The sequence below is a fragment of the Chinchilla lanigera genome, unplaced genomic scaffold, assembly GCF_000276665.1.
Source record: "Chinchilla lanigera isolate Chin_1 unplaced genomic scaffold, ChiLan1.0 scaffold00005, whole genome shotgun sequence".
NCBI lineage: Eukaryota > Metazoa > Chordata > Mammalia > Rodentia > Chinchillidae > Chinchilla > Chinchilla lanigera.
The window spans coordinates 41,222,274-41,229,000 of NW_004955406.1; the positions used below are offsets into that span (position 1 = coordinate 41,222,274).

At 52.7% G+C, this 6,727-nt stretch overlaps 1 protein-coding gene across 1 annotated transcript in view; it reads left to right on the top strand.

Moving 5' to 3' along the window:
* Positions 1-6,528: 6,528 nt before the first annotated feature.
* Cdk18 (cyclin-dependent kinase 18) overlaps positions 6,529-6,727 on the top strand; it is a gene marked incomplete in the record, with an annotated part of 27,612 nt that continues 27,413 nt past the window's right edge. The window contains 1 exon segment of the mRNA XM_005375359.2: positions 6,529-6,727.

A 6,727-nucleotide genomic window follows, 5' to 3' on the forward strand; every position in this document is an offset into this window, starting at 1 on the left:
AGTGGAAATAGTTGGGCGATCTAAACAAAGTGAAATGAAATTCTTCTTTTTTTTTTTTTTGGTGCTGGAGAGCAAGCCCAGGGCTTCAAGCATGCTGGGTAAGATTGTGCCGCTGAGCCACACCCCAGCCCCAGAAGAGACTTTAAATAACAGTTCCAAAGAAAAGAGCCGCCACCAGCCCAAGTAGGACCTGTCACAGCATTAGACGAGCCATACTGTTGCAGGGCCCAGGATGCCAGGGAGGACTAGGCTGGTGACAGGACTAGTTGGGTGACTGAGGCAGGAGGCCCTCCAGGAAGAAGTCACCCAGCACGTACTCTGTGTTCCTCATGCTCGTGGCTTTGTTTGCCATCTCTCCAGGGCGGTGGGGCAGGAGTCACAGGCTGGGAGGCTGGCACAGTCCTTGGGCTCCTCTTCCTCTTGGTACCAACAGCTCAGCAGTCACCAGTGCTGCCAGCATCCTTTTTTTTTTTTTTCCTTTTACCTTCTATTCACCCCTCAGCCCACTCCTACCTCAAGAACTGTCCTTGTTAAGCCATCAATCTGTGAGACCAACCAGTACAACTGTCATGGAACTTTCAGTGTCAGAAGGGAGAGAAGAAACCGGGACAACTGGTCACTGTGCCAGTGGCTTCCTTGTTGCCAGATGCAATGGTGCCTTTTTGCCCTTAACAATCTTGACCTCCAGCTCCTCCTGACTCCCCGTTCCTTGATGCCTTCTCTTCTCCTGAGTCAGATCTCATCTCTTCCTTTCCTCCTTTGTTAGCTCCACTTCCTCTGCCATTTCACTTCTGCCATTTTGGCTCCCCACACCCTAACAAGAACCTGCTGTGTGCTGGGTACCAAGACTACCATGGCAAAAGACAGGGTCTCTGGCCTGGGAAGCTCACAGTCTGTAAAGGAGACAGACATGGAGCCCCTGTGTTTGGGAGATACACAAGAGAGAAGTGTACAGAACAGACTAGGGAGCAATCAATCCTGACTAGACAGCATCAAGACCATGTGTGTCCGGGAGATAGTGATCCTTGAGCTGGGTTTTGAAGAATGAATAGGAGTTTACTAGGTAAGGGAGGAAGGAGAATGGCTCTCCATTGGGTGGGAATATGTGCAAAGACATGAGGTAGTGAAGTATAGTCCTGTGCAAGAGAAGTGCGTGTGACTTGATGTGTTTGGACATGAGATGTACCATGAGAGAGAGAAATCAAGACAAGCTGGCAGGCCAGGTCACAAGGGACCATGTCTGTCATAAAATCCTTATATTCTTAGGGACCCCTGAATGTGCTTACAGAGGCCCGTAGCTCTGAAATTGAACAGGAGAAGTCGTGCATGTGTGTTCTGATTCTAGGAGGGCTTCCTCAGATTTTATGAGGTTCTGAAGGCAGCTTGGGGACTCAAAGCCCCACTATTGGGAGTTGCTGGAAGCAGCTAGGCACAGGACCCAATTGTCAAATTTTTCTTAGTTAAGATCTTGGGCTGGGAATGTAGCTCAGTGGATGAGGCCTCACCTGGCATGTGTGAGGCCCTGGGTTCCATCCCCAGCATCACAAAACAAACACATATGTAAACTCTGTCTGGCGGTGACCAAAGAGAGGGTTGTGAGGAAGGCCACTAGTGGGACCTGCAGGGTTCCAGCCTCAGTCTCCTTCTTGGCGCTGAACAAAGTGTCTCCAAGGCAGCGCACCGCCTCCGCAAGCATGCGTCCCCAGGGCCGCCAGCAGGCTTGCCAGACATTGCGCACAGTCTCCATCAGATGTCCAGCAGACCCTCCAATTCTAGCCGGCCACAGATGAACTCTACATCTGCGCCCTGCACACAGCAGATACCAAGGAAATGTTGCCAGCTGGACTTCAGTCCAACTCCACCATGAACTCATGATCTGGATTTTTGGGTTTGGGTTTAGGTCTTCCTAGAGATTAATCAACTCTCTTGTACCCAGAAGTTTCAAAAATTCTTAAGGCTTTCTGAAGAGAAATCTAGTGTTCCTACCCCTATCTTCTTTTATTTTAGTTGAAAAGTAACTGCATGCTCTAAGCTCGTACTATAACACAACACAAGCAGGAGTCTTTGGCCCCATTCCATAGCTAAGCAAACCAAGGCCCAGAGCATAGAAATGGGCTTAGAAAGCCCAGAAGAACCAACTTTTCTCTGTGCCCCTGCCCTGCCTGGAGACCCTCAGTGACCCACTGCAGCCAGCATGGCCTGTGTCCTCACTCCAGCGACTGTTCTGGTCTTGTTACCAAGGGACACTTTCCCATGTGCTCTGGCTCTGAGTGGTAGCTTTGTTGCCATGGTAATGCATCAGCATGGTGTGTGTGTGTGTGTGTGTGTGTGTGTGTGTGTGTGTGTGTTAAATTTGGGAGGCCCTGCTGGATGCAGAAGTGGGGTTCTAATTGGTTTAATGGTTGCTAGGTTCAACAGGCTTATGATTGGCTGACTCTGTTTATGTGACTCCCCTGTCCTGGAACCTTCTGGGGATGCAGCTGTTGCCCTACTGAAGTCCAGACTGGTCGTGAATGGGATGTGCGTGTTTGTGTAAACACATGCACGAGTGCACACATGCCTGTACATTTAACCCAAATGATGAAGAGAAGCTGTACAGCTTGGTACAGTCATAGGGCAGAGAATACTGGGCTATCTGCTGGAATCACATGGGAAACAAATAAATGCTATTTTTCTTCCAATTATACCCAGTCTGCATAAATCACTGGAAAACAATGGCCTGGGGTTAGCCAGAGGAGTAAGCACTGGCCTGTCCGGCTAAGTTCTGCACACTGACTCATACCCCTTGAACCAACAGAGCTGCAGTGGGTCGGTCCATCCTCTAGTCTCTCCTGCCAAGGACATACGTGCTCTTGGGTGAGCTCCTCTGTTCTGACTTGGTTTCCCACTTAGCATGTCTTCACTTGACTTCTCGAACCCTGAGAAGGGCCCTTGGCCAAACACTAATGACCTCACACCCATGCAATGGCTTTACAGTTTACAAAGCACTGGCATAACCACAGTCACATCTAATTCTCACATCCTGGGAGGTGGGCGGACATTCATGCTCTTCCCATCTGGCTGAAGAGGAAAACTAAGGCCCAGATAAACAAGTGACTCCCGCATTTTAGGGGCAGAATCGGGTCCCATGCCTGCTTGGGCGCGGGGAGGGCCAAAGGATAGAAAGGCTACAGCTGTGTGCAGTAGGGGGGCTCTCTGCTGGCCCAGGTCTTCTTGCTTGGGTGCTGCGACTCATGGGGGGAAAGTGGGGCAGGCCTGAATTTGGGTTTCCAGAAGCTGGCTATTCAAATGCACTGCCCACGCAGTCTGAGAGGGAGAGCGGTTTCCAGCTTCCCCACTCAGCCTGCAGGCACCCAGGGAAGCTTGTCCTGTCTGCATCGCAGTAGCATGTCATCACAGCAAGGAGAGAAAAGACCAGCAAGAGCTGGCTGGCGGCTGCTGGAGTCCCCACTGCCATGCCACACAGGCCTGCCAGGGTCACACTGCCACACCGTGAGAGCACCACCAACAGAGGGAAGGAAGGGGGCTGCTCGGCCCACAGAGGAGGGACCCCAGAAGCCAGAGAGAGCAGAAACCCCAGCCCCGAGTCTCTGGTCTGACCCTCTGGGAGGAGGGAGTTAATGTCCACAGAGGAGGAAAGAGCAGAGAGCATTGATTGGATGCCAAGTTTACATCTCAGCGAAACCTCACAGCAGCCCCAGGAGAGGGGGACTGTTACCATCCCTGGGTTACAGGCAGGAAGCAAGACCGAGATGGAACTGGGCAAGGTCGCAGGGTTCCTGTGGCCTTAAAGCCCCAGTCTCCATCAGTGGGAGAGCTGGGCCTGCTGAGATGGCCCCAAGGACCCTGGCGTGGGAGGAGGCTGGCGACACCAGAGGTCTGGAGGGAAGTTTTGCAAGGGCACTGGCAGGGAGCGAAGCAGGAGGGTGACCTGAAGCACACACTCACAGCCCACTGGCGTCCAAGACACGCATGTGCACGAGCACGCGGGCGCCCTCTCCACTGCTAATCCTGCCCACGCGATGCCCTCACTCTCACCTGGTCCCCCTCCTCCCTGCCTCAGTGGGGGCCCTTGCTGGGGCTCCACACAGACACCCATCTACCGCCCATCTGCTTCCCTGACCCTGACAAGCAAGATTCAAAATGGACCTTTTCTGAGATCCTCACATGCAATTCCATGCCCGGGGTGGGGCTGTGTGACGGTTTCTGAGCAGGTGGCTGTTGCCTCTCCTCTGGGAAGTTGTTTCTGGGCCTCCCCAGTCTGTGTTAAAGGTTTGGCCCCACCCTGTGGCACTATTAGGAGATGTGGGAAACTGTAATAAGAACTGGTGAGAAGTCTCTAAGACACTGCAGGTGTAACCTTGGTGGGGGATAGTGGGACCCCAGGCCTTTCTCTCCCTTTTACTTCCTAGCCATAAGGTGAACATCTTTAATGTGCCTCACATCCCTGCTATGATGTATACTGAGCTGCTAAAGCCCAAAGGCAATGGCACCAGTTGATCATGAACTGTAACTTCCAAAGCTGTGAGCCAAAACACACTCCCCTGCTGTCTTTTTCTCTCTTGGCCTGCTGGTGATTGAATCCAGGGTTTTGCACTGAGTTACTCCCCCAGCCTTTTTTCATTTTTAATTTTGAGACAGAGTCTTGCTAAGTCACTAAGTTGCACAGGCTGAGCTCAAACTTGCAATCCTCCTGTTTCAACCTACCATAGTACTGGGATTTGGAGCATGTGCCACCATGCCTGGTTAACCTCATTTCTTTACAAGTTGATTATTTGTTATAGTAACACCAAGCTGACTAACACAAGCATCTTGTTTACTTCCCTTCCTCACTAAACCATAATCTCCTAGAGAATAGGGACTGGATTTTATTAATCTTTTGTATCCAGAGGTCTGGGTATTACCTGGCATATGAGAGATGTTCAGAAGGTGTTTGTTGAGACCTCTTGACCTCATCCCCCTGGCTACTTGAAACTCTGCCCTTTGGTCCCATTCTCTCTAATCCTGTAGTAAACACAGTTTCTTAGTCACAGACCTGCCTCCTTTGCCGCCTGCCCCTCCATGCATGGCCTCCTGTTCCCCGGTAACACCACACACAAGGATTACGGAGCGGTTCCCACAGTGTGGAGACTCAGATCCAGACACTTTGCAGCCCTTTAACACTCTGCAGCTTCATCTTTATAAACTGCTCATACCCAGGAAATCTGCATGCTCTCAGAGAGAAATGGGGAGTCCTTTGTGAGGTACTCCTGCCAATGACTCACAGGTCAGTCTCATGCATAGGCCCCATGTCTCCCTTCTTTCACCTATCTCCAGCTGAGAGCAGATCTCAGGCTGACCAGAGTCTCCTAGAAAGGAACTGTCCTATTCTCAACGTCTGTCTCCCCAGGCACAGGGCTGGGGCAGAAGCACATGTACACCATGACCTGCCCAGCCAGCACAGGACAGAGGACGCAGGCCCTGGGAGGAAGCAGGCCAGAGGGGCCCAGACAAGAACACTGTTCTTCAAGTCAATCCAACTTTTGTTTCTTTTTGACCCCTGAAGTCAGATGGTGTGGGTAAGAATGGCCACTGACCTGGGTTCTAATCATGACTCATTAACTCCTTGTGGGATTTTGGACCAGTTCAATCTTCCGGGCCTCAGTTTCCCCTTCTGTAAAATAGGAGCTGACTAGCACTATTCTGTAAAGCAGTTGCTTCTTCTCCTCCTCCTCCCCTCCCTCCTCCTCCTTCAGCATGGGAGATTGAATCCAGGGCCTTCAAACTGAGCTACAATGGTAGTCTTTTTAAAACTTGGTTTTGAGATAGGGTCTTGCTAAACCATCTAAACTGGGCCCAAATTTGTAATCTTCCTGCCTCAGCCTCCCAGAGCCTTGGGATCTCAGGTGGGTGCTACCATCCCCAGCTTTGCAGAGCTTCTTGGATAACTCCCAGTGGCTTGTGGATTTGATACTTAGAAGATACTGACCCATCAGGGTGGGAGGTGGGCATGCTGGCCAGGGCTCATTCAGGCCCTAGAGAGGTGGTGCTGACCAGGTCAGAAGCTTGGAAGGTTAAGTGACAAGTCCCTCTAGACAGGTAGAAGGAGAGTCCCCTGGGCTACTGTTGTCAAGAAAAACAAAACCTAGGGCGCTAGGTGCCAGGTGGAGGACCGGACACTTAGAGATGGGTGCTCTGGGATCCAGCCCTGGGGCCCTAGTGCCCGGTCTAGGGTGATTCAGCCCACCAGCCTCATCCGCTAGTTAAGGTCCCAAGGCCAGCACCCCCGCGCCCTGCCAGCCTTAGAAAGGAAACCGGAAGAGGCACTTGGACCCAGTATCTCAGAGTGGGAGAAAGGGGTGGGCACCCGGACAGAGGGAGCCCTGGGGATTGGCAGCTGCTGTGGGCAGGGCGGGGGGTTGGGGAGGAGTCAACTTGTACACGTGAAAAACTCCGGCGAGGGCCGGGCTTTTCCCTTCCACCTCCTCCTCCTCGCCCCCACCTCCTCCACCTCCTCACTTTCTCCTCCCCCCTCCCTTCCCCTCCCCTTTCCTCCTCTTCCTCCTCCTCCTCCTCCTCCTCCTCCTCCAGCTCAGGTTGCAGCTTCTCTCGGGAGCCGCTCACCTTTCTAAAGAGAAGGAAGCGGCCCGGAGCCCGGCAGGGACCCCAGCGGGGCGTAGGGCGCAGGGCGCAGAGCGGAGGGCGCGGGGCTTAGGGCACGGCGCTCAGCCGCCGGGGCGCCGGGCCG